This window comes from Idiotropiscis lumnitzeri, chromosome 13, assembly GCF_059441095.1.
Source record: "Idiotropiscis lumnitzeri isolate Australia: NSW breed Sydney's pygmy pipehorse chromosome 13, RoL_Ilum_1.0, whole genome shotgun sequence".
In the NCBI taxonomy this organism is placed as follows: Eukaryota; Metazoa; Chordata; class Actinopteri; order Syngnathiformes; family Syngnathidae; genus Idiotropiscis; species Idiotropiscis lumnitzeri.
The window spans coordinates 8,172,876-8,185,218 of record NC_142403.1 but is presented as its reverse complement, the minus strand read 5'-3'; the positions used below and the strand labels follow the sequence as shown (position 1 = coordinate 8,185,218).

General features: G+C 39.1%; 1 long non-coding RNA gene across 3 annotated transcripts in view; it reads right to left on the bottom strand.

Annotated features, from left to right (window-relative positions):
- Positions 1-12,343, bottom strand: part of LOC148324211 (uncharacterized) — a 145,786-nt gene that overhangs the window by 97,844 nt on the left and 35,599 nt on the right. The window lies entirely within an intron of this gene.

The window sequence follows — 12,343 nt, the reverse complement described above, 5'->3', positions numbered from 1 at the left end:
ACAATTGACAAGTCTCTGCTTGGAGATGAAAAATAAGACAGGCTAAGTGGTAGATTAAAATTGTCTAATTTCATAAATATGGATTTGTAACATTCTCATTGCCATTACCATCGAGACTATATCAAAAATTGATCACAAGGTAGAAAATGTATCCTCGGCTTTACACCAGGGTCCCCAATTCTGCCTGTTTTAGATGTCTCTCTCTTCCAACATACCTGATTCAAATAATCAGGATCGTTATGGGGCTTCTCATAATCTACATGAAAGATATTAATGTTACTGTATGATTGGATTGACACAAATTACGGCACAAATTATGACACTGCAGTCAATCCGCGATTTCGCATGAAATGTTAACTATTACTTAACTACAATCGATCAGAATGTTGTAAACTACTTTATACCACAGAGGCTCCATCTCCATCGATTGGTGTATGTAATTCTGATTCCACCGCCGAGCAGCCAAGTGTGTCTTTTCCAGCAGTTGACAGGGTCGTGGACATGCACAGGTAGCCGCTCCACTCCGCAGAAGGTGACGGATGGCCGACCATACCACACTAGTGGGGCCGCTCATGTTTAATTCCGATTGCAACCTTTTCCCCAGCCAATCATCCAGCAGCTCAAGCCCGGGTCCCTCTAACTCCCTGAGGTGTTTGAGGGAGCGGTGTTTCTAAGAGGCAGCCCTTTACTGTCCATCACCTTCAACATTTTCCTCAGTGGAACATTCAATTTATTTTATAACACCACTCCACTTGATAGCAGTGACCTCCCACATCTTTGGGAGCGTAATGAGATAGCTATGCTGATGTCAGTCTCACTGACTGGATGCACAACCATCTGTGGTGATCTTCTGAAGGAGATTAAAAAAAAAAAACACAGACACACAAGAAAAGCAGGTTACATTTGTCATGTTTTAAATTTCACAGAGCGCCCCTGCCTTCCTTGCATGGGCGTCGCTGTGTCTTGAGGACTGACCATTCCGATGGGCATGTGTGATTGTTTTTTTCCAGGTAGGTTTCACCCTCACATTTCAAAACAACAAAGCTTTCAATGAAATAGACACAGTCTTCAAGGAATCTCAGTGAAGACCATAAAATTTGATATTAAAAATGCTGTGACTAGGCCAGTGGCACCACTTTATAAACATCATTCAGAAAATTACACAATGCATCACACATCTTACACTTACATTTGCATAAATTACCTGCTCAATCTCATCAGATTCAATATTTTGAATTGTTTTTAAATGTAGTTTATAATATGTTTATTTGACTGTTTTTATAGTTTGCAGAGGTGTGGAACTAATCCGCGCAAAACTGAAATCTGTCGCTGCTCTTTTGGTGGACTCATTTAGCTAGTGAGTGAAATTTGGGACACACGCAACAGATGCAAACACTTGGACAGAAAAATGGAAAAAGGCGGCCAGGTAGTAGTAGTTTCGTGTGGTTTTCACACCTCCTGTCTCATCCCTGAAAGCCATGCCATTTTTGAGGTGTGTAGTCGAGAGCAAGTTTTAACGCTTGGTTCGACCACCAGGGTGAGATTCCTCTTAGTCAGGCCCCCAGAGTGCTAGCTGCACTCCAGGGAGCCGCTCAAGCCTCCACACGACGGCAACGTGGGAATCTCGGTCGTGGAGGGGCGGCCAGGTTTATATACTGTAGTGAGACCGCTTAAGCATAAAGACAAACCTCAAAAATTGAGGTCTTTGCAGAAAACCGTTAATCCGCCGTCAGGCAAGACCTCACGAGAGCTTAGCTCAGAGGACATCAAAAGATAAATTCCGCTCTGTGTTTTGATTTTTCTTTGGCTTTTTTTTTTTTTTTGTAACATAGTTGTCCACCGATTTCAAAAGTCTGACCCACCTCAAAAAGAGATCATGAGAATAGAAGAATATTATATTCACTCACATTCAAAGTCGTTTGGATATATGCAGTAGGATTAGGATGTAGTATGCATAGTCACTTGTTATCAGTTAGCTTTATTTTCTAACAGCAGGTAATTCATCTGGTTAACTAACTTTTCTACACTTGTGTAAAAGATTCTCACACATGTGACCATTAAATATATTGAACTAAATATGTTAGGTGTGTCTGCCATATAATCACCTTTAAATTGCACATATTTGGTCAACAACACAACATTCTCGAATGTTTCCAGCTGTCTTAATGGCATGCATGTGGGTCGGTTAAGGCAAAATACCCCAAGGATCAACGATTACAGGATACTTTCGACAACCCATTTCTTATCTTGCAGAAATCAGCCACGTGTGTTTTCATGATCCCACCTATAAATTGGTGTGCAATGGCAAGTATTGCTTTTGTTAACATTTTGCACCCGAGTTGTGCTAGTGGACAAGCCTTTTGGGCTGCCTCTTATCGTTCCAGCAAGTCTAATTGTGGCAACAGAGACCAGAATGCAAAAAGCATTATGCTTATGGAAGCAGCAGTGCATATTCATACTACACACTGACACACTACATCAACAAAAAAAAAAGTTTCTGTTTCTAATGATAAATTTGCTCAAAATGGATTTTGTCTGTGAGGGATTCGCACCATTTTTCTAATATTCTGATTCATTGCTGACACATTGTGAGCAGCTTGGCAGTTCTTGAATATCAAGCACTGTGATCATCAATGTAAACTACGTGATACTTAGATTGCAAAAATAATATTACATCACCAAAAATGTTACCTTGACACTGATTTCAAATTTTCGGATTTTTTTTCTCAGCTAATATTTCAATAATTGAGGAATCCTGAGTAAGTCAAATGCATGCAAGCACTACTTATCATAATATGTGATGTCTCTCGCCTTTGTCCATTAATCACTGACACACCTGCAGCCAAATTTCCTTCCGTCCCACCGATTGACTTCAACATGAATCATATCTTTAGCTGATTGCTATAAACAGTATTGATAGGCCTGTGTGGCCTTGGTGTCAAGGCGTCTTCTTGTATTTACGCGAGCCGATGCCAGTGCTTCTTGCAAAAACATCTGTTTGCTAGCATCTCGCCAAGACATGGCAGCGAGAACTAATTCCACTTGGAGGGTGAGGTGAGGTGGAAGGATGTTTGGACTCTGCAAATGTTAATAAAAAATAAAATTGGCCAAATTGGGAAGAGGAAATAAAACTCTGATTTAAATTTAATACTTACTACTCCTTCCTCCTATTTCCTTGCTGGAGAAAAAAAATGAATTGTGATGCACACAAAGTTGCATGTGATAATTCTAAACATAATTGCATTGCATTTTCCGCTCATTATCACCCCACAAATTGTATTTTGTAATAAAAGTATTTTTGTGTGACATCCTTCCATATTCTGCTGAGATTTGATGAAACTCAGATGAGAGTTGTAACAACCAGACTGTTTTAAGGGATAATGTTAAAATGACAAAGTGAGTCGATTGGATCTTATTGATTCTGCTTTGCTCTGTCAAACTTGGCAGCACTTGCTCACTGCCCTGGAAACATGAACAGAATGCCATTTTTCACTTTTAGTATGTGTAAAATCTGCACTCAAGAGCCGTTACTATGACCTTCTTTTATCAGTGGGGCTGTGAGATTTAGTCTCCACGTGCACACATTCATTCACACACATGCACTTCAACTCACTGATGCAGCATTTATCTTGATTGTGTGCAGCATGCAGCACCCCACATGATAAGACAATTTAATGCTCTTTCCAGAGACTTCCTCTCTTTAGATTGAAAGTTGGAACTGGATGACTTAGCAAAGCCCCACAACTTTGCACACTGCCCCCCTCCTAAAAATCAAATAAATACAGTCGATAAAACTTGGTCTGTCTGTGCTTAGATAAAAGGACCAAATGGAGGCAGTGGTGGAAGACAACTACCAAATAAGGAGTTGAAGCAAAGTGTAAAAGATTGCATTCATTATTCATGTCTTTCTAACTGATAATCACGCACAACTGTGTTATGTACACTTGAGATGCACTCCCTCCTTAAGCATTTATTTATTTTTTGCTGAAGACGGAAAACATTTGGCATCGACGTTGCCAAACTTCGAGATTTTCCATTTGTCATTCTTTTCAAGAATCGGATTGGTATGTTGGCGATTTCGCAGACGAGCACAAGCTGGCGCATTTACAAAAGGATGGTTTGCACCGTTGTGGGCGTGAGCACAACAGGCTTAATTCGCTGCCAATCAAAGTGGCTCCTCTCATTTACTTTTTACAAGCAGCAAGAGGCACACTCACGGTCCCTGACAAAGCCGGAGGTTGAACCACTCAAAGTACGTTTGCAGAACTGCCTTCTACTTTCCGCTCGATTTTAAAATCTCAAGATCGTAATAATAACGTGTTCAATGAATTCAATTCTACAATGATTTAAACGGTTTGATGCATGCATTTTTCAATGCACTGAGTCCTGTTCAAAATTCACCAACCTGCGACAAAACTTAGACATGCACCAGCAGGAATCTGTTTACTCAACACTGTAATATTATGAAGAAACTCTCACAATGTTTCTCTCTTCAACTGTTTTTCTTGGTCTCGCAGTTTGAGGTCCGTTGCTTAGTACATGAGCGGTTTCTTTCTTCGGGACATTCCAATTGGTTATTGTGGCTCTGGCCAATGTTTGTGCAATGGTTTTAGTTGGTTGTCTTGCTTATGCTTAACTTCGGAATTGCTTGTTATTCATCTAGATATAGCTTTCTGCTTTTCATGTTTGCGTTACCTCAAACCTGCACAAATGCAAATCTGAAACTGAGCGCAGCCATACATGAAATATTTATTGTTCCGATAATCATTTTAACGTTAAGAAATCCCTAGACAAAAAAAAACAAAAAACATAAGATCGCAATCATGTTACAATAGTACTGCTCACGTGAACGAAGGGTGGATTAAAAAAAAAAAAGCCATCTTCTCAGTGAAGCGTCACATGCAGATAAAAATACTTGAACAGTTGTTCGTAGGACATTCTCATCTTTGGGTGGCAAAACCCAAATGTTTTCATTCTACAGGAAAAAAAGAAGAATTTACCTTGCTGTTCCTATTCTTTTGGGAGGTCTGTACATAACGTTCTGCAGACTTGCGAAAAGGTGACAGACTGCATGGAGTTGTTGGCAATATGTTGCTAGAGGTGTACCAAACTGCTGAAAGGGTGCCGATTTAAGCGCTTATGGTAATTTTATTCAGCACCTTTTTGACTTCCTCTGAGCTACGCGCCCTTATCATTATATTAGTTCATTTCTTCCCTTGAAATCATAGTGGTGATAGCATCTGGAGGCCAAAGCTGTTGCTGCCAGGAGCTGCATAATCAGAGCACAGGGTTGCAACAAGGGTACATTTGGAGCTTGTGGGACAGGAGGGAAAATCCATTATTTAGTGGCAAAATATGACTGGTCTTGACCTTTGATTTCAACATTCATTGTATGTGACAATTGAGGGGGAAAAGGGAAACAAGTACACAATTGGCACACGTTTGACAGTACTATCATGTTTACCTTCAGGTTAAAACAACGTAAATATAGTAATTTCATCCAGCCATCCACCCATTATCTGAGCCGCTTTTCTTCACAAGGGTCGCGGACGTGCTGGCGCCTATCCCAGCCAACTTCAAGCAGTAGGTGGGGTCCACCCTGGATTGGTTGCCAGCCAATCACAGGGCACACAAAGAGAAACAACCATCTGCGCTCACAATCACAGCGAGGGACAATTTAGAGTGACCAATCAACCTGCCATGCATGTCTTTGGAATGTGGGAGGAAATCCCTCATAGACACAGAGATATAATATGCAAATTCCACACAGGTAGGCCGGAGTCAGAATCAAATCTCTGAAATGTGAGGCGGACGTGCTTACCAGTCTTCCCCCGTGCTGTGGATGGATATTGCTAATCTAAAACTAATGCAGACTTTGTCTTAAAACTATTGACACACCCAGTTTGGTGCAGTCCCACCAATGGACAAAAATCATCCATTGAGACTCACCGGTGTGAGTCTCAATGGATGATTTCACCAAGTGATGTGTCGCGCCGCTCTTCCAAATTTCCCGTTAATTTACACTTCAAGGGTGCGGAATGAATGCACCGAATAAGCAGTAATTGATGTGTCGCTCTCGTCATATTCCCCCCCGAGGAAACCTTTGAACACTGTGGACTTCTTCATGGGTAAAATGGTTCTGAAAATGTGTCATTAAGTCATTTGTTTTTTTTGTTATTATGCAGATTCTTTGTTTTCTCTCGTTTCCAGAAAAAAAACTAAAGAAAATCTTAATGAAATTAATTTGCATTAAAATGGGATGCTGTTGCAACTGCATGAAACCAACCACTTCAAAGACAGTTCTTTCAATATTTGGCACGCAGCTCTTAACAAGTCTGATAATGACAGCTGAGCATAACATGTAACAAAACAACAAAAGCGTGTAGTCTAACTGATTGTTAATTAAAATGTTTATCGCATTGGCCAGTACTGGGATTTCTTTGGTGTGGGGTTTGAACTAAAGGCATTAAAATCTGCATTTAACAAAATAACATTATAATTTATGTTTAATTATTTTTTTCTGGGGATTAGCAATGGCGGGAACTATATTTCTCACTGCCTTTTTTGTTTATAATTCCCTCCTGATTGGTAGTTGGGTCACAAAAAAGATGATGCTTGGTTTCCTCCAATTACATGATTAGCACCGTTGATGTGTTCTGAGGCAGAAGAACTGTGCGATTGATGGTCAGGAAATGAACACATATGCTGAAATCAACTGGCCATCCGATGTTCCACCATGATTAAAGTGGTTATACTGTATATGTCTGTTGGAATATTTCCTGACATTTTGTTCAGTAAAGTATGTGTTTATTCTTGGTAGTAATAGCTGTGGTATGCATTGAATCACAAATATGTCCAGGTGGAAGGCTGAGGTACTCTTGAGTTCAAGTAAGGTGATTGAGTCAATTTCATGCATATATCAAGGTGTGATTAATATATTTCAACACATTTAGTCCAAATGGGCTCCATAATAGATAATGTGGAGCTTTTCAAGAACACGTTTGAAATCAATCTTTGGTGAATGATTTAAATTCAGAAAATTGGAACTGCACTTTGTGACCTTTAGGGCCCAATTTTTTTGCCCAGCGCAAGTTTAGCTCAAAGTTGAGCAGTTGAACTGTGTGCATGGGAGTTTTCTTTCCATTGGTATTTTGCTAAACTAATGCATATAGAAAAGGGGCGTTTGCGCCATTGTGCGTTGCTGTGGGACGGAATGCAACCAACTCACAGCTAATCGAAGTGGCTCCCGGCTTATTCCCTTTAAATTTAGAGGCCCGCAATCGACTAGGTGGAAGGACTTGCGGGAGATTGGTTCGTGCAAACGTATTTACGGTAAAAGGAAATGGAATGGACTTGGTTGCAATGATTGGATGGATTATATAAAAATCACAATGTTACATCATTATAGTGGGAATTCCGAGAGGAAATTGGAACTAAAGATAAAGGGAGATTTTAGTGAACAGACTAGGGTTTAAGTCGGTAAAACGAATATGTGAAAGAGTGACATTCATGATGTTAATTCAACTTGGATTCTGGACTGAATTCATGAGACTGCAGGTGTTGGAAAAGCAAGCTTGTAAACAGCCAGATGGACCCCAGAGACATTTTCATAAGTGCAGCCATACCAATAGTTTGATCAGAACTGGACTGCATCAATGCAGTAAAAGAAGAGCAAAGAAGATGCTGAACACATTTGTTGTTGGGAAGGATGTTTGTGGTCTTGCCCCAAATGGCTACAGCAAGCGACACTGGCGGCTTGATCTGATCTAAATGTTCAAGCGTGAAACAATCCGTGTTATTGTGAAATACCCCATCTGGCGTGTCAGGTTACGTTGGGTTATGTTAAAGCACAAAAAGGACTTGCCTAGGCTTTGGGGAAGATTATAGTGCTTAAGCATCACTTTTACCATAGTTTAAGTGACGTTGGTCGTCATGGTTGCAATAATGACCACGTGGTTACGGTTAGGAGACGTTTGGGGATGCGGTTTTTAAGACACGGTCTTCACTCACAGTTGGAAATGTGAAACTTGTGGTTGGAAACAGGAAACGAACAGTGGTCTTGCTACTATATATGGGAGTCATCTGCTTTCTGCCTTGGCTTTGGTAATAATGAATGTGAGTGCGTCAGTGACATAAATCGGGCCCTACCTGTTCATTGGCACGTTTCCCACTTTTTTGGCCTGTTTTAATTGAATACATTTTCATATTTTCTGAACTACACCCAACTAATGTGTTCCTGTCTTCTTCATTTTTGCAGCAAATCATCTTTCTTTTAGTATTCGCCCAGTGGTGCGGATGTTTAGACATAGTTATGGGCCTCAGGTCTGCTTACAGGCACGATCACAGCAGGTCATCATCAGATTAACTAATTTCTTGGATACAAAGGGCGAGTAGATAGATACATTTGTAGCGAGACAGCTTCACAGAAGATGTGGCCTCAATTTTATTATTCAAGGACGGATGTGATGTTTGCAGTTTAGGGGCAATGAAGAATTAAAAAACATGCATGTTTCTATTAACTTTTAGACATTTCATTTATCTCATGGTATGACTGTTTTGCTTTAGGACCGTGTTCCTTCAATCTTACAATTTGCTCAATAGGCCATGGACACTACCTGTCATTTAGGCTGCATTGCACACACACACGATAAAATGTTGCTGAAATGGATACCAGGTGCTTGCTCGCTGGTGTTTTTTTTTTTTTATACAGTACCCCTTTACTGCAATACTGAAAAATAATCAGTTTAGTAGAGTCTCTGTCTGTCCAAATATTCACTGAATGCTTTCAAGGGAGTGTCGCAAAATTTGAAAATCCGGAAAGCAGCACTCAGCACCGTGCGTAGATGTCAGAAACATCTTATTTCTTTGACAGACTGCGGATTTTTGTATGCTATATTTGAAATGTGGCCAAACTAATGTTATATTTGAAGTCACCACAAACAATGCGGCATGAGACTGAGATGAAACAACAACGAAAGAGAGAATGTGTAAGATGTCTGGCATCTGGAGTATGTGCTTATTTAAGACAAAGTGAGGTCAACAAGGGGCGAAAGAGACACTCAATGGAAATCGATAAATCAGTAGAGTGAGTTTGGGTGACCTTCCTACACACCTGTCATAATTCACCAACAAGTGGTGTGAGTCGTCACAGATGACTTTAAAACCTTCCTTGTCCTACCCTTAGTTTTGTCAGGGCACTCTCTCTCTTTATTCCATTCAATTTTATTAGATGAGAATTCAGAATAAAAATGAGAAAAGAAGAGCAACATTGTTGGTTTGTTCAACATTTCTTGTTGAATTGACATCACACAACATTTCATTAAATCAGATCTTCTATTTGGTAGATTTATTCAAGAAAATAAAGTTTGTTTAACAAGGATATTAATATTTTCATAACCTGATTAAATCAATAATTAGATACTCTCAAAAGTATTTTATATGGAGTTCACCAGTGCCAGCCAATTAATTTTCTAAAGACGCCACATATGACATCCTCAGATGTGTTCAATATCAATATAGTGTCTTAATAGAAAGCAATAAATTTTATTGTTTTTTTAACTGCTACTTGTGTAGACGTATGGAATCAATTATGTTGTGATAATTTGTAAATAATGTTCAACAAATTCATGAGAAGTCATATTAAAACGACTTATATGCACATTACATTAAATTGTCTTTCACTTGTATTGAAACTTTCCACGTATAAAGGCACTCAAAGCACTTGACACTGACTTTGCATTCATCTACTGAAGACACAGCATCAGGAGGAACAGGGGGTTCAGCACTTTACTCGGGGACGCATGGACATGGTCACAATGGCCAGGAATCGAACCCAAAACCTCTGAGTTACTCTGCTACTGAGCCATGCCGCACCCAGCTGCAATTTACTATTTACGTACTATGTCCATAAAAGTGATCAAATGGCAAATAATATAAAATGATATTAAAGATGGTCCCATTACAAATAATATAAAAAAAATCAAAGCTTTTTCCTCTTGTTGGCACTTGTTAAAGATGCTCTCAGAAATCGTACACTACTGAATATAGCCCAGAATGTTTTTAGGTAACTGGTTTGGCATTTATAATGCACACTCTAGTGTTGAACTTTCAACAAAGTTTGTTTTTCAAAGGGGAAGATATCCTTCAGGCATCCATGCACGCCATCTACAACACAGGTGTCAAACTCAAGGCCCGCCCGGGAATCAGATCTCGCACGATACATGATTGTTTTTTTTTTTTTTTCTCGCCTCGGAAATCCAAATCATGTTCATCAACTTCAATGAGTCTGTACCAAATTTAAAATTGTTATATGTTACAAAAGTTACCAGCCCCATTTTTGTCGTAACTTGAACACCGGGTGAACAAACTATTATCCTTTGGATTTCAAAACAAGTTATATATCGATTTGTTGTTCATATGTAATGGTATATTTTGGTGTTTCAACACTTTTTCAACGGCACTCTGAGAGAGATCAAAAGTAAAAAAAAAATTTTCGGCACCCCTGATCTACAGATAATTGTATTTATTTATTTATTTATATCATTTTATTTATTTATTAATTATCTATCGATTTATTTATTATCTATTTATTCATTAATTTATTTCAGAATCATCCCACTGACAAAACAGTTCCATAAGATAATTGACTGGTGTTGAAGAAGATTTTAAATGGTTATGACTGTAACACCCAAGTAGATGCACTCGAGCATCCTTTGTTGGTACAACATGATATAGCAAAGATAAATGCTCACAAAACACATCTGTAAGTTCTTGGTGAAAAATACTTTTGAATTCCTAGATGAATTACGCTCAAGAATGTGTTTGGTCATGAGAAGAAAAACACACCACCCTACACCTGCTCTTAGTTAAAACCTGAATCTAAAATATAAATCTTTCACCATGAGACAATTCTGAAACCAAAAACCAAAGTTAACATTTTCAGACACACCACTTGTTACATTCTACACATGAAATTAGTTGTTTAAAGGGAAATGTGAAAGCATTAGGTATAATGATCACATTTGTTAACCTCCCTGCACTTTGTTCATGCCTGGCAATGTGCTCCAAGCTGAAATATGATTAAATGTTGCTCCCTTGCGACCAAAACTTTTAAGTCCTGGTACGCTGGAAGAGTGATGGACTGCAAAGAAATACTTCTCCTGAGAGCAGCCGTCTCATTCAGACTTATCATCACTTTGTTAGCCACTTCATGAAGAGATTTGAGTGGTAAGGGGAAGAGATTTCTGTTGTTGGCCTTCATGTGACGACTCACTAGAGCCGTTCAAATCAATGAACAGCACATTCTTTGTTCCTGCTTTTTGTAATTTGGCCACAAATTCCTTAAGTTGACTCTTCAACAAGGGTCACTAGTGTGACCCCAAATGACCTCATGAAGAGCCTTCGGGCCTGTTCTAAAAATAGCTCACTGGTGATTGTACGTTGCGATTGTAGAGGTTATCATTTGAAAATGTCAATACTTGCAGCTTTTTATAGGAAATAATTGTTGCATCTTGGTAAATCATAGTTGTTCAGTTTTGTGAGAAATTATTATCAATTTCATCTTATAGATTTTATTATATAAAACAAATTGGTATTTCTGAGTGCGTATCAAAAATGTAGCTCTCAGTTTCAAAAAGGTTCATGACCCCTAGAGTTAAAAATTCAAATAAATATTTCAGTTACGGGTTGTGGAGGGGACCAGACTCGAGACATTTAACAGACACACACATACTGTAGAATTTGCACCTTGCCAGCTTTACACAGGAGCCTGACCACATCGGATATGAGCTCTATGAGATGAACAAAAGAGAAAGCCACCTTGTAATCTTCTGCCGTGTCCCTTAAACTTCCTCCACAAGGTTTTCATTTCCACCTGTAGAATTAAAAGGGTTCCAGCTAAATAAATACAATCTAATACACATGCACCTTCCCCTTGGTAGAAGGGAGAAATGATCTGCCAGACTTGATTTGTGGGCTGTTCCATTTTAGGTAATGAACAGGAAAGCTTTCCAGTTGAAGGGAGAACTCCATCAAATGGTTAGTGTGCATGATTAAACTTGGAAAATAGTTAAGAACGCTCCTTTAACCTTTAAAGTCATATTCTATTATCTGACTCCGGGCAAAGTCACAGTCTCTTTCTCGTGCACACAAGCACACACACACGACACTCGCACACGCGCAGGAAAAGAGAGAGCACGCCATTTTCAACACACAGTCCATAATTTGTAAAAAAAAAAAAAAAAAAAAGAAATTTGTACATTAGTACAGGTTTGTGGAAAAAAATACTTAACTGATGAATCGTAGACTGATTATGTATTAGCTCTAAGAGTCAAGCAAAGTGAAC